Below are 25,110 nucleotides of genomic sequence, written 5' to 3' on the forward strand. Positions count from 1 at the left end.
CTTCCTAAACATGTGCTCCACCTAATTATATAATAAATACTATTAACATTTCATATACTAGGTTGCACTGTATAATAGTATTAATAGTTGTGTAATATCAACTGTGTTACCCTGTAGTTTGGTTGGTAGCCCTAAAATACTTTTACCAAAGCAGTGAACTCTTCAGTAACATAACCATATTTAAAGTCATCTGACCAAATGACAACATTTTTCTTTATTTGGTAGAATATCTGGTGTGACTGTATAACCCCGTGGGCTTACCCAATGCTCACTGATTCAGATAATGTTTGTTTTGGCTTTAAAAAAATAACGACAGATATAGCTGCCTTGGATACCTCGTGTGTGGTAACAATAACCCATCAAAGAAATCCCTGTGTTTTCGCACGTATAGAATACACTGACGAGATTAGAATAAACTGAATTTGTTTTATTTGTCTGGATTTTCTCACACAGACTCAGCTCATTAATCTAACTCCATTGAGACGGCTTCTTTCCAGCGTTTTTATACCAAGGCCTCCATTCTAAAAGCCAGTTTTCTTTCCTGGACCCCTCCCATCATCTATGGTAGACTCAGCCTGGTAAATATCCATATTTCCTGATGAGTTACCCATCAGGGCAGGGATGTGGTTCTCAGCCACCACCCTGACTAGGGATCGGGAATGAAATCTACTTCTCTCTATATTCCAAAGTCTTGCTCCTTATCTTCCTTCAACGAAACCGGGCTGGCCCTGTCCCGCTCTTTTCTTCTTACTGCAAAGAGGAGCTCTAATGTTTTCCCTAGGTCTGTCTTGACAAACAGGGAAACAGGCCCTCAGGACAGTCCCAGGTTGCCTTCAGTTGCTAAATAGGGGGAAAAGTGAGAGATTGGGTGGGGAGTAAAGTGAAAGACGTAGATGGCTTGACTGGAAGAGAAAAAGTACAGCTAGAATAGTGTTGGAAGGAATTACAGGTTGAACCTCTGTGGTCCGGCAGCCAGACTGACAGAGACCAGGAGGCTGGACAGCTAGGAGTGGAGCCCAGCTGACAGTCTGGGAGCAGGGCTGCCAGCCAGCGGGTGACCCCAACCAGGAGAGCCTGGAGGCCTGACCTCACCTGGTCCAGCAAACTCCTTTGTTAGACTGGTCAGGCCCCAAGGATGCTGGATGAGGGACATCCGGCCTGCTCAGGTGATTTAATGCCATTTTGATTTAGAAAATGTTTTGCTTGTTTTAACTAAATTGTTTTTGCATCCCACTGCATAGGATGCAAGAGAAATTCTCTGCACTGGAGCTATTCTCTTTAGATGACAAATCTGAGGAACTATCTCAGCTGGAGATGTCATTAGAGGATGTTTTGGAAGAAATTGATAAGTTAAATAGCAATAAGTCACCAGGACCAGATGATTTATTCATTCAAGAACTCTGAAGGAACTCTATGAAACTGCAGCACTCCTAACTCTGGTATGTAACGTATCACTTTAATCAGCTTCTGTACCAGATGACTGCAGAATTTCTAAAAAAGGCTCCAGAGGTGATCCTGGCAATTACAGGCCAGTAAGCCTAATTTCAGTAGCAAGCAAACCAGTTGAAACAATAGTAAAGAAAGACGAATCAGACACGCAGATGAACGTAATATACTGGAGAATACATATTTCATGAAAGGAAATCATACCTCACCATATGATAAGAGTTCTTTGAGGGGATCAGCAAATGTGGACGAGGGTGACCTAATGGATATAGTATACCCGGAGTTTCAAAAAAAGCCTTTGACAACGTCCCTCACCAAAGGCTGTTAAACAAAGTAAGCTGTCGTGGGGTATCAGGGAAGGTCCTCTCATGGATCAGAAACTGGTTAAAAGATATGAAACTAAGGATAGGAATAAATGTATAGCTGGGTCCCCCTAGGTAGTGTGTGGTCAACATATTTATATATGATATGAAAAAAGAGGCAAACAGTGAAATGACAAAGTTTGTGGACTACAACAGTTAAGTCTGAAGCCTACTGTAAAAAGTCATAAAGGAGTTGAATGAAACTGGTTGATTGGGTCACAAAATGATAGATAAAATTCAGCATTGTTAAATGAAAAGTAATGCACACTGGAAAACAAAACTGTGCATACAAAACAATTAGGGTTAAATTAGCCGTTACCACACAAGAAAGATCCTGGACTCATTGTGGATAGTTCTCTGAAAACACCTGCTCAATGTGCAGTGAAAGTAAAAAACAACTAACAATAGTAATCAATAAGAAAGGGATAGATAAAACAGAAAATATCGTTATGCCACTTTTAGAATCCATGATACTCCCACACCTTGAATATTGCGTACCATTCTGGTCATCCTGTCTCAAAAAAGATAAATTGGAAATGGAAAAGATACATAAAATGATTATGGGAATAGAACAGCTTCCATGTGAGGAGAGATTAATAACACAGTAGGAAACAAGATAACTAATGGCCAACGTGATAGAATTCCATACAGTTGTAACTGGCGTACAGAAAGTAAATGAGGAAGTGCATTTACTTCTGTGCATAAACACAAGAACCAGGGGTCACCCAATGAAACAGAAGTTCATGGCGGATGTGTCCATCGTGACTATTCGCCAAGCTGCTTGGGGGTGCAACCACATATTCTTGGTGTGTCTAAACTGCTGACTGCCAGATGCTGGAAATGGATGATAAGGGAGGAAGCACTGTAGATTGCTCTGTCCTATTCACATTCACTGAAATTTGTGACATTGGCCACTGTCAGAAGACAGGGCTAGGTGACCCATTGGTCAGACACAGTATGGTCATTCTTCTACTCTAAAATCAAGTAGCCTTAGGCTACAGATAATGCAGGTAATCAGACTATCCAATTTAGGGAGCACAAAGAACTAATAAAGCTGAAACAGGAAAATTAAATAACCCTCCAAAAATATTTAAGCAGCTTTACTCTAAAATGTGGCATATTTTGTGCTTGTACAGTATATTTGTGTTGGCACTGGTTTAGAATGATCTGCCTGACTGACTCATGGCTTTGTGACTTGGGGGTTATCCCAATAACAACACTATTATATGTATACGTAATGTAGACAGAATGACTAAACACCACTACAGTAGATAAAGTTTATAGATTAACATATCCAACACACAAATGTGAAATGTGATGAAACATCTACACATTCATATTTTTCCATGGGTTGTGGTCCCCCTATATAAAAACTAATAAATGTTAAAGCCTTCAGATAATTGGAGGCTTTAGTAAATTCAGCTGGCAAGCCTAAGGGAAGCTGGTGGGTGGATAGCTCACTCTGCTTTGGTCCTCATTTGACTGGCTGTAGGGAAGCCAGCTGGTTTCCTATGACTGTGCTCTAGATTCCTGGAACCCTGCTGCTGTGAAAACTGCAGTAACACCCAGTATGTATAAAGACGACTTTCTGATAGTAGTTTCAGTTAGCGGGGGTCCAAGTAGCTGGGGTTTACTGTATGTTTATGAGCCATACAAACCACTAAACCTAATGACCCTGAACCCTAACAATGGAATATTTCCAAATCTCTGGGTATTCTGTATACATTCTGTACCACTGTGTTCCTTACCCTACTTACTGTTACCATATACAAGAAAGCAAAAATAAATTAAATGAAAATGCACAGAAATTGGCAAGTTTTAGCCTTAATTTACCAACGCTCTCTTTCTCTCCTTTTTCACATTCCTGCATAAAGGAATGGTGTGTTTAGAAACAAAAATTCACCCCATGACTGCACAGTGATTACTCCAGGACGTAAAATGAGGAGGGGAAGGAAGGACAGGTAAGGTCAGAAGAAGGGTTCCAGCAAGAGTGGTAACCAGGAGGAACGTATATCACAAAGGAGAAGGAAGAAGCTTGGGCACAGTGCTAATTAGGCTCAAGAGGTGAGCCCTTACTTCCTGCACCCCCTCTGTCATCTCCCCTAATGTCCAGGTCATCCTTTGGTAACTTGGAAGCCTAATGCTGTCAACTGATGCTTGCTCTGGCTTTCAGAAGTTAAATCTGCTCCATAATTTTTTTAAAACTGCTCTTTCAGTCAGGGATAACCTTTGAAGAGATTGTGAAGCCTCAAGTCTGTTTTTTGAAAACCAACCCAGGCATTTACCAGCCCTGAAGTGCATTGAAAGATAGCAGCAGGCAGGCCTTGAGGTGCCTCTTCTGTGAAGAGGACCTAGCTTAAGGGTAAAACGTTCACAGACACTAGCAATGTCAGCTATCATTATGCTCATTGCAAGCTAATAGGGTATTTAACAGTTCCATGACATGCCCATCAGATAATAATAGCTTATCTATAAAAAGTAGTGCATGTAATTGTTGGCTGCACTAATACTTAATTGTACTGTTCACTTATATAACTCCTTCCCTCTCTAGCCCTTAAAATGCTTTGCGTACTATTTAATCCATTCTCACAACACTCCATGTGACTCTGGGATATTTAATGTCTCTTTCATAAACTGATCAGGTGAGCCGCAGAGAGATGACTGAATTCCAGCATCCCACAATGAATTCTCAGTTGTCAGGCACAGAATCCAGGATTCCTGATTCCCAGTCTAGACTCACGCATTGTGTTAGAAGTATAGACACATTGTTATGTATCTTGGATAGGAGGGAAAAAAAGAAGAGGTTGTTTATTTTCAGGGCCTGATCCTCCGCTGGTATAGACTGATGACCGCAATTGAACTACTCTGATTCACATCAGATGAGACTCTGATCCTCATTGTTGACTTCCTGAACAGATAAGAAGTCCTGTGGCACCCTAGAGATTAACAAATGTATTAGGTCATGAGCTTTTGGGGGTAAATCCCACTTCCTCAGACGGAAGAGAGAAAGCGTTCTGGATGAAATCCTGGCCCCACAGATGTCAATGGCAGAATTCTGAATAAATTCAATGTAACCAATATTACACTGTCTGTACAACACTACTTAGAGAGCTCTAGTTTTGATTCTGCTAATCAGGATAGTATTCTGTTCCCAAATCAAATACGGGGATTGGCTCAAATTTACTGCAGTCAGCTGCTTAACCTCAGAAGGGGTTGGTACTGAATGAGGAGAAAATGATTTTACTCACGTAACTCAAAGTGGAGATGAGTTTTCAGAGGTTAGGCTGAGGGCTGGTGGGTTGAATTCAGTTTCTGACAGATGGTCTTATAAGTGACTTTCTGCTAGGAATGAATTTAGGGGGAGGTGAAGCTAAAAAAAATTCCTATCAGGTGCATTTGCCATAAAGGTAGTTATTGTTAGTGATGGGTAAACTTATTCAGGCATGGTAAGAACACTACTCAGCTTTCATCCATTCTTAAAGGGTCCACTACAATTTGTGACATTCGGAAATGTTTGGGTAAAAGTTCTTCATTTCTTGATTCCAGCTGAACGAAATCAAAACTTCCCCAGAGATAATCCCATCTCCCAATCTCCCTCCAGAGAGAGATTAGGGATGCTTGGTTATTCCGCCAATCCTATATATCTTCCTTCTCCACCCCTCAAGACAGACTCTCCTCCTCCGAAGTGCTCAGACACTGAGCACTACATATGCCTAGACAGAGTTTCCCTCTCCACAGGAACCATTTCCTGTGAGCATGGTAGAAAAAGGGTGGGTGGTTTCCTGCTTAAACCTCTTGCTACTTCTAGGAGAAACTGGCAGATTTCACACTCCCACACCTGGATTTTCAGGGGACAGATGCATGTCTCATTTCCCACCAGCAAATAACTCACATGGGGGAAGTACACAGAAGGAACATCCTGCCCCCAACTCTACTTCAGTGCAGTGAAACTCTGGAACATTCTCCGGAGCCCTGAGGAAGGTGCTGCTCCTCATGGCAGTCCATTAGCACTCTGGGACACAGATGCCCCAGAGAACACTGGGCCGAATCCTAACTCAGTCAGGAGGAAGGACGGCATGAAACAGGAGGGTGAAGTGGGCCAGTGAGCAGCCTCCTGAATATGCTGGGGGATCAGACCTATTCCCCCCTCCACAAAGACAATACAAAGGTGCAGGGAGGCTTTTGGGTGGTTTGAGAATTGGATGTTTTTCTAAAGTCTGAACCTTACTGCTAAGCTGACGGTTAATTACTCTGTCAAAAGTAGATAATCATTTACAATAAGGGAATACATCGTGAGACAAAAGTGTGGACTAGTGGCACAAACAACACAGTTCGAGTTCTAATACCGTACTGCCTCAAATACCTACAGGGCCTTGGCACACAACTCATCCTTTCTTGTTCAGTTTCTCTCATCTCTAAAACACAGCAACAGTGCACACTGCCCAGTTTGCCTGTCAGAGCACTAAGCACCACAGTGGGAGGAGAAGCAATTACTACAGGCACTTGTTGCATAAATGTTTTCATTCTAAACCCCTACGTTCAGCTAACTACTGACTAAAAGCCCTGTCCTGAATATACTTGTGCATAAATGTGCTCAAAACACATCCACGCGGCCAGATTCTACCACATTTACTCATGCTGAGGAGCACATTATCCTGTGAATAGTGCCACTGAGTCAGATACTACTCATAGGACTTGATTCATCTTTGCTTTATACCTGTTACATGCAAGCATAAGTTTTTTATTCAGACTTCTTTTTATTTTTCCTCCTATGAAACTGAGCCATTTGCAGTAACCTCAAACCTGTCCTGCCCAATAAACAACCCCTAAGTAGCTGTAGAGCAATTAGATGACTTCAGTGCAATGGAACTACATGAAACATAGATGTGGTACAAATTTCCTAGTATTAAATTCTATTTGCAAAATGTTGCCGTATTTCTGAAGCTGTGTAGTACCTTTTTGGTGTTACAAATGTCTGTGCTCAAAAATCAGCTTTAAAGGAACTCCAAAGAAAAATCAGAAATTACCTATATTTTATGATAGTAGTATTTTACACAGAACTAGTCGGCTTTGATGGTCACATCTGTGAAGTTTGATGGTCACATTTCTAGGTTAGGCAAAGAGACCCCACCTTTCATATTTTTGGGCCAATCCATTCCCTATCAGTGACAAATCCATAGGGGCAATAGGTGCCAGCAAGCTGCAGTGAGTTCACTTCATAAAGTTTCTTGCCAAAGCAGTGTCCAGAGTATATTCAGAGAGAGATAGTTTTAGGGGATCCAGAGACTGGCTCATCCTGGGCCCATCTATTTGTCATGGGCAGGATTCCCTTGGCAAGTTTCAGCCTTGTATAAGGTTGAGAGCAAAACCACTGCAATTATGAGGTTATGTCCAGTGTACACGAGAAGGTACGCTTTTACAGAACATTTATAGGGGCAGGGTCAAAGGAAGCAGTGCGTAAGGTCAACCACAAATGAACTTGGAAGACACAGTTTTGTAAGACTTAAGAAACCTAAGTCCTCCTATACTGACTATAAGGGAAGAAGTTTTGCAAGCAGCTATGCAGAAAGAAAGTCTCATGGGTTGTATCACAGCCACATGAGTGCAGTTGTTACTGTGAGATTTATTCAAAGTGAAAGTTTCCATTTGCACATTCAATATTCTCAAGTCACATTTTATTGTGATTTCAGGTGATTTTTTTTAAAACCAAGCTTGACTGGAAAAACAAACAAACAGGAAAAAAAACCAAAACCCTAAGTTGTGTTTTAGGAAGTTGAATGGTAAAAGTTTTGCATGCTCTGATTTCTTTGGGTGAAATTTCAGGAAAGCAATTATTTCTGCTTTTCAATCAAGGGGAAAAAATGAATTTCTGCATATCTGCAGCACATTGTCATTTTCATGACAAAAACTGACTTCTTGCACTATAAAAAAGTCTTTCCACAGAGTTCTGCCTAGGTCAGTGAGACTGCCCGTGCAGGTAGGTCTACCGAACTGGGGCCATATTAAAACAGGTCACATTCTGGAATTGTCAGTCTGGGCACTATGGCTATGTCTACATTGTGAAATAAAGTCAAATTTATTAAAGTTGACTTTTTATCACTAGATTTTTATAAAGTCCAAGTTGAGTGTCTACGCCTTCTCACTAAGTTGACTTAGTGTGTCCCCACTAAATCACCAAATTCAAGTGTTGCAGCAGTGCATTGTGGGCACCTATCCCACAGTTCTTTCAGCCTTGTTGCATTCTGTTTTTTTTTTTTGCTGGTGTGTTATGGAAAAAAGAATGACCTGCAAGTGGTTGTGGGTGTGTGATGTCATCTTCCCAGAGTACTTTGCTCTCGTTCCCCCCAGCCATTGAAAACAAACAGCCATTTTTTGGAAGTCTCTTTCCCCGATAAGAGAAATTGTTTGAGTCATCTGCATTGCAGAAAGAGGCAGCTTTTACAAAAGAGATTTTTCTAAAGAGTTTAATTGACATTAATTTTTCAGAAGTCTCTTTTCCTGGTGAAAATACACCAAACAGGAATAGGTCAGTAGTTGAAGGCCATGATTCCCAAGTGGAACAAAGCGGTTCTATGCAACCAGTAAAAGACTCCATATTATTCACAAGGAAAGAAGGAAACATATGGAATCCCAGAGGGCATTGGTGTCTAGTGCTTAGTGTGACGAAAAATAAAGAGAAGGAAAGACAGAGCATGTTGGTTTCTAGTGGTTAGCATCTCTTCAACTGGTGGAAATACACCAAACAGGAATTCATGCGACCAGTGAAAGACATCACATTATCCAAGAGGAAGAAGATACCATGAAAAAGTGGTAGTGTGATGGTAGAGTATCTAGCTGAAAGGGCCAGGTTTGAAGGGGAGAGAGAAATATTGTGAGTCTTCACTGCATAGAGGTGAAGAACACTCAAGGGAGGCCATTGCACTGACCTCTCCAACATGAAGTTAGGAGACTGTTAGAAGTAGTAGCTCCAGACTTGTTATGAATCCCCAAGATTAAATAGAAGAGAAGAAAAGAATCTCAGAGGGCATTGGTATCTAGCAGCTGCTGGAAGGAGCCATTACCCAGTCAGAAGTAGTCATGGCTCAAGAAGAGAAGGAAAAGTAACAGAAGCATTAGAAGATTGAAAAGTTGAGGAAAGAATTAAGGGATTCCCTTACCTCTTCTAGTAAAGAAGCACTAGCCCTAGCAACTCCCTGTGCTGGACAGGGAAGGGAAAGCACCAGCCCACAAGCTCCGTTTGATCATAGGAAATCCTCCCCCAAGCCACATAGTTTGGGAAAGGAAAGTACTTCTAATGTCCCCCCATCACATTCTGCTTTCACCCCAATGATGGTAAACCCTATCAAGCAGTGAAGCCCCACACAGGGCATGGCATGGGTGCAGACAATGTCAGCACTGTCCAGCTGCCATGTGGTGTGGTGGGGTGGGGACTACGCACGTGGTGTTGGGGAGAGGGCTAGCCCGCAAGCCTTTTGGGGCTTTATGGGTGGGGCACAGCCCAGCAAACGAAAAGTGGAGAAAACAGGTTTTTCAGCTTCTTCTGCTAAACAGTGTGCACAGAATAGGCCTTCTTCCTGCATAGGGCAGGACATGCTGCTGCCTGCACAGTCTGCACTACCCAGCCCCCATGGGGTGTGGTGGGGCTAGCAATGGGTTGTGAGGCCTAACCCGCCAGCCATATGGCACCTGGAGGTGGGAGGGGGGCTGCCCCATGCAAATGTGAAGCACAGAAGACAAGTTGAGCAACCTGTTGAAATGGTTCAGTGAGCTGGGTGCTCCCAGAACTCATTTGGTAACAAGGCTATTGTTCTTCTTTAAAAAGCAAACCTCCCCCAATCCACACGTACTCCATATGTCCCCCAGTCACATTCTGCTGCCATCCCAATGATTCCTGAGACAGGCTCTATGACTGGTTGCACGGCACAGAAGAGTGCTGTCAAAACTGCTCAATGGAGCTGAAATACATTTGGTAACAAGGTTATTTTTAAGAGTCACTGCTCTGTAAAAAGGGACAGAATGAAGCACAGTCCCAGCGGAGACTGCTTACAAATGGAAGTGCCTCATGGCAGCCTGGGGTTGAGGGCAGCCCCGTAAAATGTGAAGTGGAGAAAACAAGTTTCTCGGCTTCTCCTGTTAAATCCTGTGCAGGGAAGAAGCCCTCTCAGTCACTGAAACCCTGTGCAGGGCAGGGCATGCCGCTGTCTGCATGCATGGTCCGCAAAACCCAGTGGCCATATGGTGTGTGTGGGAGCTTGATTTTCATCCAGCACTGCTGAGCATCCCTGGGGTTTACTCAGCACAGATTCATCCACCCACACAGAAACGAGATCCTGGCTCTCCTGATGGCTTCATGCTCTCCTGGGCTCTCTCGCGACCCTGAGAAATCATGGCTAGGTGCCATCACCATGCTGGCCAGAAAGAAAATGAATTCAAATTGCTGGGCTTCCTTTTACCTACTTCCTGCACACCAGGAGAGCAGTGGAGGTGAAAGGAGCCAGAACGGACACATTTGGGGTATTGTGGGATACCTCTGGAGGCCAACAAAATCGATTTAAAGTAACCCTATTTCCACACTACTATTTATTCAACCTTTAGAAGTCAAACTTGGCGTTGTACCACCTGGGAGGGGCAGAGCAAGAAAGTCGACCTCAGCCCTTTTTACATTGACCTAATGGTATTTGCATGAAAACAATCACATTGTAAAATTGAGCTAAGCGCCTTTAAATCAACTTTATCCTCTAATGTAGACATAGACTAGCCCTTTATTGGACAGATTGGAGGGCTCTTTTACTTTGAGAATCCCTTGATTGTTTGCCTTCCAGCTTGAAAAAAAAAAGTTGATTAATTTTATATTTTTAATGCAGCACAGTAACTGAATGTTCTGCAATACAATGAACATTATCATCTCATCCTGTGTGTGTACTTTATTGGCATTTTATACAAAAATATAATCTTAAGGGAGATACTGGCACACTTCAGAATTCTCACATAGGAAATTTAAATTTTCTCCTCTGATAAACAAGCATGATATTCAAGCAGGGACGTTCCTTTTTTCCAACTCAGTGCTACAATAAAGCACTGCAGCAGTTAACGCCCAAACACAAGCAAAGAACAATCCTCTAAATAGCCCTAATGTTAGTGGAATGGAGAAAAAGACAGGTCCCAAGTGAGTAAAAAGGAATTGACAGCAGAGTCAGGAATATTTTCAGGTGTCAAGAGAAGGCTAACAGACAGCTTGTTTCAATTTATAGTTTTAGAAAATATACGTGCTGAGGTTTTGGTTGGAAGGGTATAGGGTAATAAATTACTAACAGATTACTTCCTTAAGAAGAATTTTCTAATATCATCTCAGGAAAGAAGTGGATTACAATATTTAGTGCAGAACTCCTGCAAGAATACATCCTTTCAAATGCCTTATATAACCCAATGATGAATCCTACCATTACATTTATAGATTACTGCAATTTTTGTTCTAAGTATAGCAGATAATATAATGTGCAGGTTTATTTCACTGGAATAATTGTCTTGCTATTGTTATTGTACTTCAGGAATCTAAGATCCTAGACCTAGGGAAAATTGATTCTAGGAAAAAAACATGCCCCTGATTTTACATAAGATTCCTCAGTACAGTTCTGTGTAAAATAAGATAAAACAAAACAAAACAAAACAAACATATAAATACCAATCTCCAGATACAGCTCCCCTGTGAGATCTTTCAAGGCCAGTTTTGGGCTTTTTTATTGCTGGCTGAACAGTTTGTTACCAATTTGTTTGCCAATAAAAAGAAAACATGACTTACCACAGCTGTGTTCTGTATAGTCTATTTATGATATTTCAGAGAGATCTATGTATCTAAACCTCAGTTCAGCAATCCATCCTCCTAGACCAGCAAAACACTTCAGGCACCTGATAAAGTCCCTTTGACTACATGTATCTAAGTACTGTGCAGGGAGGGGATGGACAGGTACATGGTTAAACACTTTGCTGAAATTGGTGCCTTAGCACAGGGCTGCACAAAGTTGGGGGTGGGCCCCAATGGAGGGCATGAAATTTCGTAAAGGGAATGCAGCAGATTGGCTGCTGGGCGTCAGGTTCTTCCGTCTCATTAAAAAAGTTTGCATGTATGTGTATTCACATTTGTACTCTGATTAATAAAGCTTTTATATTCTACATACTTATTTTCTTACATGTGCAGAAGGGTTCTTTATTCATATGAACACAACCAAAATTTCCATCGGTTTGGATTACATTGGACATTTTGGGAGGCGGGGGGAGAATCCTGCTAATTGCAGGGATGAAAAGTGGGGCCTAACATAAGAAGTTTGTTCACTCCTGCCTTAGCATGTGTGTGCGAACACAGGGTCCAGTTCCATGAACTTTTGCATAGGCCAGAAGACCCATAGCATTCAATGGCACTCTTAACATACGCATACATTATTCATAAGTTTAACTGTCTTAAGGATCAAGGTCATAGTCTGCAGCTATACCATGAAAACCTTCAGTTGCTTTTCAGTTAAAATTTGACTGAAAGATTAAGCTAGCGGAACACAATAAATGCCAAAAGCAAATTGAATTAAATAGTTCCTCTTTTCAAAGGTAGTTCAACATTCTGTTCCGAAAAGGTATCATTTTGATGTTAATATACTTTACCACATATGCGAGATTACTTAGAATAATACAAATATAAAACAAAACAAAACTAGCAGAGATTTTGTGGATGAAGGTTGCAACTATCCTTACCAATTAGACTAGTATTTTCAAAGCAGTTAGGAAGAAATACTGTTACACTGCAATAAAGTTACAAGCTTTCTCCTCTGGAGTATGAAAACGATCAGCATGTTCGATAATGGAGACGCTGAAACAAGCATGTATGAAATACAAAAAAAGTCATAACTGAGGACATGGCAGAGTGTCACTTCATAATGATAAAGGCTGAGATACTAACTGATACTTAAATTGCTATTTCCTCTTTTAAAAAAAGTGCAATGTTTTGTTCACATGATCAGTTCCTTTCACATGTTTTTTTAGACGGATGTGTGACCAGCTGAAGAACAAAAGTGAGAACAAAATGGTTCAAACTCACCTTTCTGTCTTACTTTGATTCATATGGCTGTGTTGCTGCTGCTAGATTCCCAAAGGTATAAATGAATGAACTTTGGCAGCTGTTCTGCCCAACAACTGTGTTTTACCTTTCAGTCTAGCCTCTAAAGGAAGAAAACTCTTGTTGGTTATATCACACCAGGAAACGTGTGACATCATGAAAGGTAGAAAAGACATGCTTCACTGCATACTCCTAAGTGATTTAAAGATTTGGCAAACCTCACCCTGCTGGTTACTTACAACAAAGGAAGGTAGACTGCACACACCTGCATGTTCAGATTTCTCAGGTAACAAAGGTCATTTGTAGATTTTAGTTTTCTTCAACATACAGACAATTCCATTTCATTTTATGCTTTTCACTAATATGTCTTTTCTTTTCCGGCTTATCAACAGACATTTGGTACACGTTTAAAGAGCTCAACCCAAACCTGAGGACTAGTTGAAGGCAAAAAAATTGTGATGGTTTCTCACTAAAGAAGGAAAAGGCAGCCAAAAAAGACTGAGTAACCAGAGCTCTGCTTTTGAACTTTTGAAATTCAAACTTCATCTATTTCTTAAGAAGGTTAACTTTGAACACACACCTAGGCCTCTAACCACAGACCCTGGCTTCAAGAAACCAAGGTTCTATTCTTGGTTCAGTCCATTGACTTGCTAGGATTCCCAGAAAATCACTTAAAGATCACTTGTCCCTTTTTCTGCTTTTTTATGGTAGATAAAGTAGGACTGAGCAATGTTTTTAAGCAGTGAAAATATCTGGTTTGTTTTTTCTCTCTTTTGCTGAAGGACCTCAGGTAGTAATCACATATTGTTTTTTGTAAACCTAATGCCTTCACTGAAAAGTCAAAGGTGCTGCATATAGGCCTGGTCTACACTAGGGATCAAAGTCGATCCCACATACCCAATTCTACCCACGCCATTTGTGTAGCTGGAATCGACATAGTGGGTTGACTTTGTTCCCTGGTATAGATCAGGGATCTTCGTGCTCGTGCCAATGTCCCTTACTTCCCGAGTCAGCGTGGAGTACCAGGGTCGACAGGTGAGCCCAGAGAAATTGATTTTGCTGCATCTTCACACATGCAGTAAAAGAGATCCCTGGAAGATCAATTGTGGTGTGCCTACCTCAACACAATTATAGCAAAACAACTATTATAGCGCTATACTATCATAACACTCAAATTATAGCAAAAGCAACTAAAACACCCTTTTAAAGAGAATTTGATTAGAAATCACTTTCTGCTACTTGGCCCTTGAGATGTCACCATTTCATTAATTTCCAGTAATCACAGAGTTTCAGGCCTAGATTATTTTAATTGGAAAACAAGCAGGAAAAAGAAAGCTTTTTTAAAAGAGAGAGAGACCTTCCAAGCTTCTCTCTGTATAACATACAGCAGCAAAAAAGACCACATCTTATTCCAATCCCACCTCTGCCTTGCACGTCTCCTTTAGCCTAACTGCCTCAGTTTATCCACATATACAAAGGGGTATATTTACCTTTTCACTGGTTTTTAATTTTTCTAGTGTTTTTTCAATAGCTATAGAAGAAAAGTACTATGTAAGTTCTACTATTTAGAATACTGTTTTTGTAAAGCAAAGGCACAATTAAAAATAAATGTATATATTCATTTCTGAAAGTCCATCACAGCATCTTCCACAAAACACAATCGCTTCAAGTAAGTTTAATCTCTCTTTATTGTAAATTCATACTTCAAATAAAAAAAAAATAAATCCACTTGGAAAGTAGTATATGTGGTCAGATGCTACTGTTCATAGAGTGGTTTAGATAGCTGAGTTTGGAACAAGGCCAAAAGAAAATAATCGAAAACCCACATTTATTTTAATAAGTCAATATTTTAGGAGTCAGCAGCTGAAGGATAAGTATTATGATGACTCCTCTTTTAAAAATTAAGGGGATGCTCCAAAAACTCGATTTTAAATTTGACCATTTTATAACAAGCAAGCTACATATTACCAAAATGTACCTTTTACAGATGAGAATAAAAAAAAAAGTACCAAGCCACAAACATCCAAGGCTACATCTAGACTGCAGGCTTCTGTTAACAAAACTTCTGTTGACAGAGCACACATCCAGACTGCAGATCTGCTGGAAGAGATCTGATTGTCAGGAGCATTCTGTCAGCTTCCATGTACACCTCAATCCATGAGGAAGAAGGGCTGTCTTGACAGAGTGTTTTTTTTTTTTTTTTTTTTTTTTTTTTTTTGACTTTTGGCCCCATGTGGATGGGCCAGATGTGGGAAAAGCCTCTCCCGACAGAAGTGTCAGCAAAAGATATGCAAATACATTGTGCAGCTTGTGTATCTTTTCCCAACAGTTCTTGGCAATCTAGACATAGCCTAAGAGAAAAAGCCGTACAGGTGTTCAGTATTGCAGTAAAATGACTGACCATGAATGTTTATGATGAAAATAAAAACATGTCTTTTGTCTGAAATAATGTTTTCCTTGGAGGGAAACTAGTCCAGTGATTACATGAATCACTAAAAATACAGTGTTTTCAACTCATAGGTGCTGGAACTAGGGGAGGGGCAGATAAAGGGTGCTGCAGTGCCCCCTGACTTGAAATGGTTTTCATTATAAACCATGTCTACAGTTTTGTTCAGTGGCTTTCAGTGGAAAAAACATGTTCCAGTACCTGTTTCAATTGCTATAATAGCATTTTTTCCACTAAGAAAAAAAGAATTATTCTGTTAAAACATTATTTTCAAAAGAAGGAAGATCAGTTCCGAAGGTGTATTCATTAGAAAACACTGATTCTGCAGTGATCCTATTTCATGCTGAAAAAACCCAGCAGTCACTAATGAAGATGTTTGTGGCTAATGGATCTTTGCTTATGTCATTTGAGTCACGCTATAAGCTGTTTTATTTACCCTTCAAAATATTTTAAAACCTGAATTGCAGCGAATCAATATGAAACCTAAATTAAATATTTACTAATCAATGACATCTTTATATACAATGGAGTTTTGAAATAGTACTTAAGATACACATACTTAACAGTGATCAAGTGCTTAAATTCCTCCTTATTCCGTAATGGGACTTAAATATATGCTTTGACCTCCACAAGGATTAAGCACATGCTTGTGTGCTTTGTAGAATCAGGGCCCTGGGGCTGGCAATATGTCTTTTAGGCTACGTCTACATGAGCCCCAAACTTCGAAATGGCTCATGGGAATAAGGGGACTTCGAAGTAGGCGGGGTCCTTTTGAAAAGGAGCCTCGTGGGAACGAGACGCGCGGCGGCGAGGTGCGTCAATTTCGAAGTGCCGCGGCCGCCCGCATGCTAACAAAGTGCTGAATATGCATTTCAGCGCTTCATTAGTAAACTTCGAAATGGCCATTTGCGTGGCCATTTCGAAGTTTGGGGCTCATGTAGACATGGCTTTTATGTGAGATCCTATGTTAAACAGGCTGAATACACTAGATGCTTTTTGCCCAGGCTGAATACACTAGATACTTCAACAATTCAGTTGGTTCTTTTGAATGGTTCAAGGCCATTTTAGGTTTTCTCCAGCAAAAGTGGGAATAATTTCTAGTTGGGATTCATTGTACCCAACTGGAAGGAGAACAATCAGTGGAAGTTCTCCAGCAGGAGACATACCCATTAATGAAATCGTGCCTCATGGGATGCAAAACTGAAAGACCAAAACCCGTTTACTTCAGTTTTAGTATCTTGAATTGTAACATATTGTACAATTTGCCTCAATTGACTGAACACACACCAAATGCTAGTATATCCCATCTGAGTGTAAAGAGAGGCCTTTCTAACTGAAGGTATTTAATATGCCAAGCTGCTGAAAATATTTATATTGGGACGGCATCGTGTACATTCTCTCATACTTGGCCTATTCAGTTATTCGTTTTTTTCAATTACGTTACTTCAGCTTCTAGCATATTCACTGGCACAGTGTGCTTTCAGTATAATACAAATCAAGTCAAATTATGAAAACTGTAGTCACCAAATGTTAGATTGTGCCCATAACAATAATATCTGTGTTGAGCTCTGATAAGAACATTAGTCTTTTTCTACACACACTACCCACTCAGCCTCAGTTGAAGTTTCTCCCAAAGGGCAAAGCTGCCCTTCCTCATGCATAGCAGAACTTTCTGCTGGGAATGCTACAGAAGCTAGGGTCAGAGGGACACCAGTCCGTGGTCATCTGTGCAGCTTGTTGCTGTGCGCTATTGCAGCCCATCCTTCCAACTGCAGATGGGTGGACAGGAAATATTTGTAAATTTGGAGCCAGCAGCTACACCCATCCCTATAATACTCTACATGCTGGGATATCTGGTGCTGAAATGCAGCCAAACTGTGCATTACGCAGAAGATGCAGAGTCCCTTGAACAATCACTTCTTCAGCCCCCTTCTCTGCTCTTCTGCGATGTTGAATGACATCAGCAACTCCAGCCCTGGGGATGAATTTTTGCTGAGGGCCAAAATTTACCTACATATACACACACCAGGCTGCAATAAGGCCTATTAAATGCCTACAGTTAGAGCCCTCGTTCCTGCAGTTGAAACGTTCATTACAAACAAAAATGTAATGAAAACGTGACTTAAGTGTAACTGGAGCAGACACACCCGTTTGGGTCTGACAACAGGCTGCAACAATCTCTCAGAGAGGGTGAACTTCCCTATTCCTCTCAATAGGTGAACACACTGCTGAGGAAGGGGGGACAGGTCTGTCTATACCACCCCAGCAGAGGGCTCTGTGAGGAATGGAAGGGAGGAGGGCAGCAGGCCTGGCCTATCCACCCACCTGTGCAAACTGATGCTGTGCTGCTGAAATAAGTGGTGGGGGGACCCAGCTGCCACTTCTGCCATACCAGGGCAGAGAGTGCACGTCTCCTGCTCCTGAAGGGAAGGGATTCTACTATTGCTTCTGCTTCTGTGGAAAAGTAGCACTGGACTGCAGGGGTCAAGCCCCTGAGAAATGCTGCCTTGTGATGAGACTAGATTTCCACGTTAACTTAACCTGGCTCTGGCTATATAGAAAGAAACCAGTGGGCCAGATTCAGATCTGGACACAAGTAGGTAAAAATCTCTTGATTTCGTTGGAGTTGCTTCCATTCATGCCAGGTCTGAATTTGGCAGGGCAGAGCTGAGACTAGAAAAGGTCCCTAACCATCGAGTTCAGTAATGGTTTTAGTTTTGAGGCCTTTGTCTCTGTTTCTGTTCTCCCCCACTCATCCTTCCTTTCCAGGAACGAACACTGTAAATCAGCTTACCAATCCTGGACATGTAGTATTCTGGTGGATGTTACCACATTGGATAGAGCGCTTGCTATGGGTTTTCTCGTGACCGCTGAGCACTGGGGTACCAGTCTGCTAGGAGGAAGGACTGTGGACTCTCTTTTAACCACTAGTCAACTGACAGCAGACTGAAAATACCTAATACTGTGAAGTTCTATGGATGGAACTCACAACTGGCAACATGTGGTATGTCACTGCAATTGAACACCCCTGGCTGGCCTGGGACAGCTGATTTGGGCTCATGGGGCTGGGCCCATAAAATTGTGCTGGAGTCTCAGCTCCGCACCTTGTGAAGTGGGAGCACAGCTCTCCATGGAGCTGGACTTCTACACAACAGTTTTCAGGCCCATAACCTGAGCCATGGGAGCCCCAGCCAGCTGATGCAGGCCAGTTGAGTCTTTTTTCCCAGTGTACGTGTAATCTGAGAGAACCTCTCTCAGCCTTGCATTATGAAAACTGAACTTTCTGTGATATGAATTATTCTGGAAAGTAAAGTTTATCTTGTTGAACAGGTCTCAAGGCCTTAACTAAAAGCCCACGCTTGTCTTTCAATTGACTTCAGAGGGATTTGGATCAGGTTCTAGTGAGCTGGAATGAACTATGTGGTGGTATATGTATAGCTGTATAATTTATGGTTTAATTTACCATGGTTTACTTTACACCATGACTCTAAATTTCTGGAAAACCACTGTCTGCAGAGGCAGAATCTATTTTGTGATGGAGAATGGATGCAGCATGCTACCATGGAGACTTCAGTATTATTCTTTGTTCTAATGCTGCCCTCATTCGAAAATAGAAATGCCTAGAAAATGAAATGCGTGATTAGCTGGTGCAGTGGGTACTCTTCAAAATCTGCAATTCAGCAATATGCTGTCCCCCTTTTAAAGTTATTTGTGATATTTGCAACAATTCATCATTCTAGGTATAGCAAATATGCAACAAGTAAGAGCATGAGACCCTAACATTTATTTATTTAACTTCATAAAATGTTAACCCAAAAGCCACCATTCTTCAAAATCCAGGCAGCTTTTTACATATTATGGTTGACAGACAAATAAAAGCTCACAGCCAGAAACTAATTTCTTCAACAAAGACTTCAACAGAATTCTGTATATTCACACAAGCCTGAATCCCCATTACACATTTTCACCTCCTGATGCTTTGAGGCTTATCTGACTGAAGAGAAGCACTGGGTTACTGTTACATGTGATTTTAAATCAATTTAGTTAAACCAATTCAAGGGCAGTATGGACACACTTCAGTTTATATCAGGTTTCTTTGATTAAAGAAAAACCAATTAGTAACAGATGCATGCTAAGCTGAAATAAAAGTGTCCACATAGAGTTTTACACAGTTTACCTAAACTTAATTGGTACAAATTTGTGCATAGATGAGGTCTCTGTAAAGACATGGCTTACAGAGTCAACAGACTCTACTTGCTTCAATTTAAAGGGAAGGGAGTCAACTCTCTGTTGCCAACCCTTCTCTTGTTAATCAAAGGGAATAAACCTTTGAACTACATCTAAGGAAGGCTTGTGGTTCTGACTGAAATGAAAATCTCAAGTGCGCAGATGCTTGCAAAATTTTTTAAAATATATAATTGGAGGGTAAAGAAAGTATCATTGTATTGCCAACCCCAAACATTCAGAAATATTTTCTTTGCAAACATGAGAGCTGGAAGCTTATTATATTTTAAAGGAAATATGATATTTTCTCATTAATGCATATTTTTTAGGAATAGGTGCTTTAAGAAAAACATTAAACATTAAATATGCTCAGTCTCATGATAAAATCATTCCCCTTGATATCACAGTATATAAAAGGCTGGAGGTGAATAACGATACACGGGACTTTTAAAACAATGAAGTTATTGTCCACATGAAAGAATGACAAAATTACACGAAATAGCACATAACTATAGAACTGAAAACTCTATAGTAATGTGTCTGCAGAAATGGACAGAATAAAGGTTACAAATGCAGCATGAATGTGCCATTTTTTGACTTTTGAGTTTTTACCTGTGCAACTGTCACATTCGACAAACAAAGAATATATTAAATTCCATCTGCAAAACTCTCACTGCAATATAACTGTTGTTAGATTTTACCACTGAATCATTAGGGAGTCATGATAGAAACATGGCCAAATATTTAATATTTGAAAGCTGAGAGTGAGATTAATCTTTTTAAGTGTTCACATTGTCTGTATGTCCATTTTATTTATTAAAAAAGCCTCTTTATTTGTCTCATTGTCTAAAATACCTTTTCAAATCTAATGAATTGATAAACAGAACTTGGCCATAATAAAATAAAAAATTCAAAGACACCAAACTAAAAATCACCACTTGACATAAATTAACCAAACAAGAAGTAACATGGTCAGAACTACACTTGTCATGGCTTGAATGAATACAGCATTAAAACATGGTTCCGTAAGACAAATTAATAGCATGTGTTGGGCCAAAAACTAAAATAATACAAAGTGCCACCTCACTTTTAACTTTGGGAAATTGCACAATGTTAGTTCACAAGAAGCTTAGATGCTGAAAGTCTGTAAATCTAATTGGAGAGAGATTCAAACCCACACCTGTAAAATCTGCAGTGAATAAAATGGGTCATCCATCTTCTGTGACGTCTATGGTAATACAGGTTACATAGGGATAAGGTGACCATATTTCCCAAAGTAAAAATGGGAGGTGTACACCTTGCCTGAGCCTTGCACTACTTGGGGCTTACAGTCCAAGCCTCCCCCATCAGTGTCTCATGTCGTCACACCTGACTGCACATGTTCCTCCATGCCCTACTAAGGGGCTTAACCCCATTTTTTCTGGCAAAACGGGACAAATGCAAATGGGACGAGTATCCAATTTTGCCAAAGAAATTGCGATTTCTGGGACAGGACTTAAAAAGGGGACTGTCCTATCCAAAATGGGACAATGGTCACAATATGTTTAGTGGGTACCTAAAACAAACTAGAAAATCTCTTTGGCTCGTATGAGATGATAATACTACAAACAACATGTTCTGCATGTTCACTCTCAGGAGAAAAGTTAAGTGAAAGGATTAATCTCTGCTTTGAGAGCATTCATTAGTTAAATTGAAAAGCAAGCTTGTTACATAATCAATCCCATGACAATTATATCCATTTCCTGAAAATTCAGAGGGCTGATGGATTTCAAACCAAAATGAAATGGTTACATCCATGCAGATGAAAGTGCTTTGATGTGTTAGAAATCTCCCATGCCCTGCAGCAATTTTCAAATTAAATGTCCCCCACATCCACAATAATACTTTGCGCTTACATATAACACCTTCTGCAGATCTTGAGCACTTCAACATTGATGAATTTTTGCTTACAACCTTCCAGTGAAGAAAGGAAACAAATACTGTTCCCATGTTCCAAATGGGAAAGTTGAGGCACAGAGGCTAAGTGACTTACACAAAATTATAAAGGGAGTCGGTGGCAGAAGTAATAGCTAGCTAGAACTCCTGACGCTCACTTCTAAGCTTTAACCAAGAAGCTATCTTTTTTCAATTGATTATAAGCAATAAGGCAGAATTATTTAACCTAGCTGAAGGGCCCGTAGTTTAGCTGATGCCACAGTAGGTGGGAGAACACTAGACTGAAAACTAAAAAGTGCCTCTCAGGCATGGACAAACCTCTTTGCTTCATTAGCTGGTCAGACTGGATGATCACAGGGATCCTTTCTGTCTTCATAATTATGAATAATACTTTTTGTCAGCTACACCATTGTGACAATTTGAAGGACTTTACTGTACCACTTCCAAATTTTATGAAACTGTATCATGGAGATACCATGTCATAGTAAGCCTGCATGTACATGAACACACTCTGAGTTGGCAGGGTTCTATCTTGCTTCTGCCAGGCCATAGACAATGGTGTGTCCTCAGCACCCAGTGACTGATCATCTCTTCAAAGTAAATAGCACAGGATAATGGCTTTGCTACAGGTGGGTAAAGAAATTCCCTCCTTTTGCCTAATGGGAAGATGGGTTGGAAGCAATGGAAAGTTACTAGGGGGCAAACAAAAGAGGGATGAGATCCCCATTTTGCACCGGATTAAGATAAGGGAGGCCACTGCAGAGCAGAGAGGAAAGGAGGCAGAAGATTCTAGTGGCCTGCCTGCCCCATGGCACCCAGATGATCCCCTCATGGGCTCCCAATGGAAGGGCGAGCTAGTGAGGGTCTTTGCATTTATGCTGTTGTAGTGTTTTGCATGGTCTACAACTCCCCCGTGCTTTACATGATTAAGGATAAAAAAGCATGAAGGTGTTAGACTGGGCAAGGTGTGAGTGTGCTGACTGCCTCGCAACAAAGCATTGGGGCAGGTCTACGTGTAAAATGCTGCAGCAGCTGCACCACTGGAATGCTTCAGTGAAGATGCTACCTCTGCTGATGGGGGGAGTTCTTACACTAGCACAGGTACGCCACTTCCCTGAGAGGCAGTAGGTGTGCTGATGGGAGAACTCTCTTCATGACTTAGTGCTGTCTGGATGAGGGATTAGTTGCTTCACCTGTAACACTCCAGGGTGGATATCTGGGAGAGGGGAATTTTTGAATACTGGGGAGTCTGAAGGGTCAGCATTGTGCCCAGAGGGAGGCTGAACAGCAGGTCCCAACATCTGAGCATGAGGGGGTGTGCCAGACAGAAGGTCTGCAGCTGACAGCATGCCTAGGAACCCTGAGATGGAGCAAAGGCTGGACTTTGTTCAGGCTCTATAGTCTTGAAACACGCTGGGAACCCAGAGAACGTTGGCTTGGATTCCCCTCCCAGCAGCCTTTGTGACAGACCACTAAAGGGCTTGAATAGGTGCTGACCCCATGGGTTTTTTATGGCTGGAGCACCCACAGGAGAAAAAAAAAATCCACGGTTCAACACCTCTATCTCCCCTCTAAGCCCTTCTGACTGCTGGCAGTCCTGTCAATCAGCTCCTCCTGCCCACTTCCTGCGCCGCAAGGATCAGCTGTGTAGTGGCATACAGGAGTCATGGAGAAGAGCAGGGGACATGAAGAGGCAGGGTGAAGACATGGAGAATTGGTGGGACCTCTGGTGGAGTGGGGGAGGGGTCAAGCACCCACCAGAATCTAAGTTGTCACCTATCAGGGTGCTAGCTCGGATCCCTCACAACCATTTGTTCAGATGAGTTTGTACAGACACACTCCAGATACATAAGCTGTCCTCAGATTAACTGTTACATTCACGTCTATTTTTGGAGCCAATTTCATAGACTCATAGTTTGAGGCCACAAGGAAACATCCAATCGACTAGTCTCTCTTCCTGTGCATCACAGTCTGTCACATTTTATTCAGTCACACCTGCTCCGTAAGTGGTGTCTGACTAAAACACGTCTTCCAAAAATGCACCCAAAGAGAGAGAATTCAACACTTCCTTGGCTAGTCTATTCCATCAGTTAATCACCCTCACTTTTAAAAAAACGGTGCATTCTAATTGGACTTTGTTGGGCTTCTGCTTTGAATAATTGGGGCTCATAATACCTTATTGTGCTAAACAGCCCCCTTTTCTCCCTGCAAAGATAACAGAATCACCTCTCAATTTGTCTTTTAAACAACATGGATTGAACTGGCTCTTTTCTGCACGTTCTCCGGTTTTTTAAACACTCTTTTTAAAGGGCAGACACCAAAATGAGGTACCGTTTTCTTGCACTGGACTCACAAAGGCCATTTTCAGCAGTACACACTTCCCTATTCTTGCTTACTACTTCCCTGCTTATCCATTCACAGAGAGGAGTAAGCCCTTTTTTGCCACCACATCACACTGGGAACTCACGTTCAGCTGACTGACTACGAAAGCTGCCAATCCCTTTCAGCGTGCACTCTCCAGGATACAGCCTCCATTCCATAGGAATGGCCTGCACTCTTTAGGCTTGGTATTTACAAGGGAGACTTTGCCACCAAACTGCTACTTTAGGTACCCCAACCCAACCTTGAGATGCCTCAGGCATTCACAAAACCACCCCTCAGCAGTAGCCCAGTCACCTGTGTTTCTACTGGTTGACTCCCTTAGGCGCCTAAATTTGGCCAGCAGGCATGTGCAAAGCCACCTAAGTCTTGACAGCACTGAGCAGCTCAGCACCTAACTCATGCATAGGCCATGGCGTGATTCACAAACAAGGCATTTCTCTTTGTTTTCGCCTGTGGTGCCCAATCTGATAGGCATTCTCAGAGATCACGTAAGTGCACACCTGCTGGATTGGGTTGTACAGAAGACACTGCCAGTTGTTACAGGGCTCAACCAGGATGTGTGATACAAAATTTCAAGTCTCCAACTTGCTCTGAATCAGAGGGAACCTGAACTTGTCGCCCATCTCCCAGATGATGCCCTAACCTCCGGGCTATGATGTATTTGGATTGTCTCTCCTATCAAAGCTGTTCCACTTTGTATCAAATACCGAAATATTCATTGGCACAGAGGCAGGAACTTGAGTATCCCAGGTGAGTACTTTCACCACAGGACTATACAGTCTCTCTCGCCCAATGAATATAATCAGTGATTTTAACATTCCAGTCACGAGAACGGTCCTTCCAGGTTTCCCTAATGGCAGTTATATCAAGTTTCTTCTCAGAAATAAGAATTCCAATTCCCTCTTCCTTGTTACCCAGGCTCCAAACAGTGATATTTAAGCAACTGAAAAAATGCTTCTCTTCACAATCACTTGCTACATCTATTTAATCTGTTCCTGACCTGGTGAGCTCGAGTTTGTATCTCATATGCCACCTGAACAACCCCCACTTGCACTGTTAGTTTAATGCCCCCCGCAGTCCCCTAAGAGGTTCCAGCTATTCTCCAACCTCGCTGTCATGCAAAATGAAGATTTCTGCCCTACACCCATACAATCCATTAACTCCAGTAGTTTTGCATGTGTTGTAAGTCTGCTGGGAATTTAGCCCTATATTGT

Source organism: Carettochelys insculpta, chromosome 4 (genome assembly GCF_033958435.1).
Source record: "Carettochelys insculpta isolate YL-2023 chromosome 4, ASM3395843v1, whole genome shotgun sequence".
NCBI lineage: Eukaryota > Metazoa > Chordata > Testudines > Carettochelyidae > Carettochelys > Carettochelys insculpta.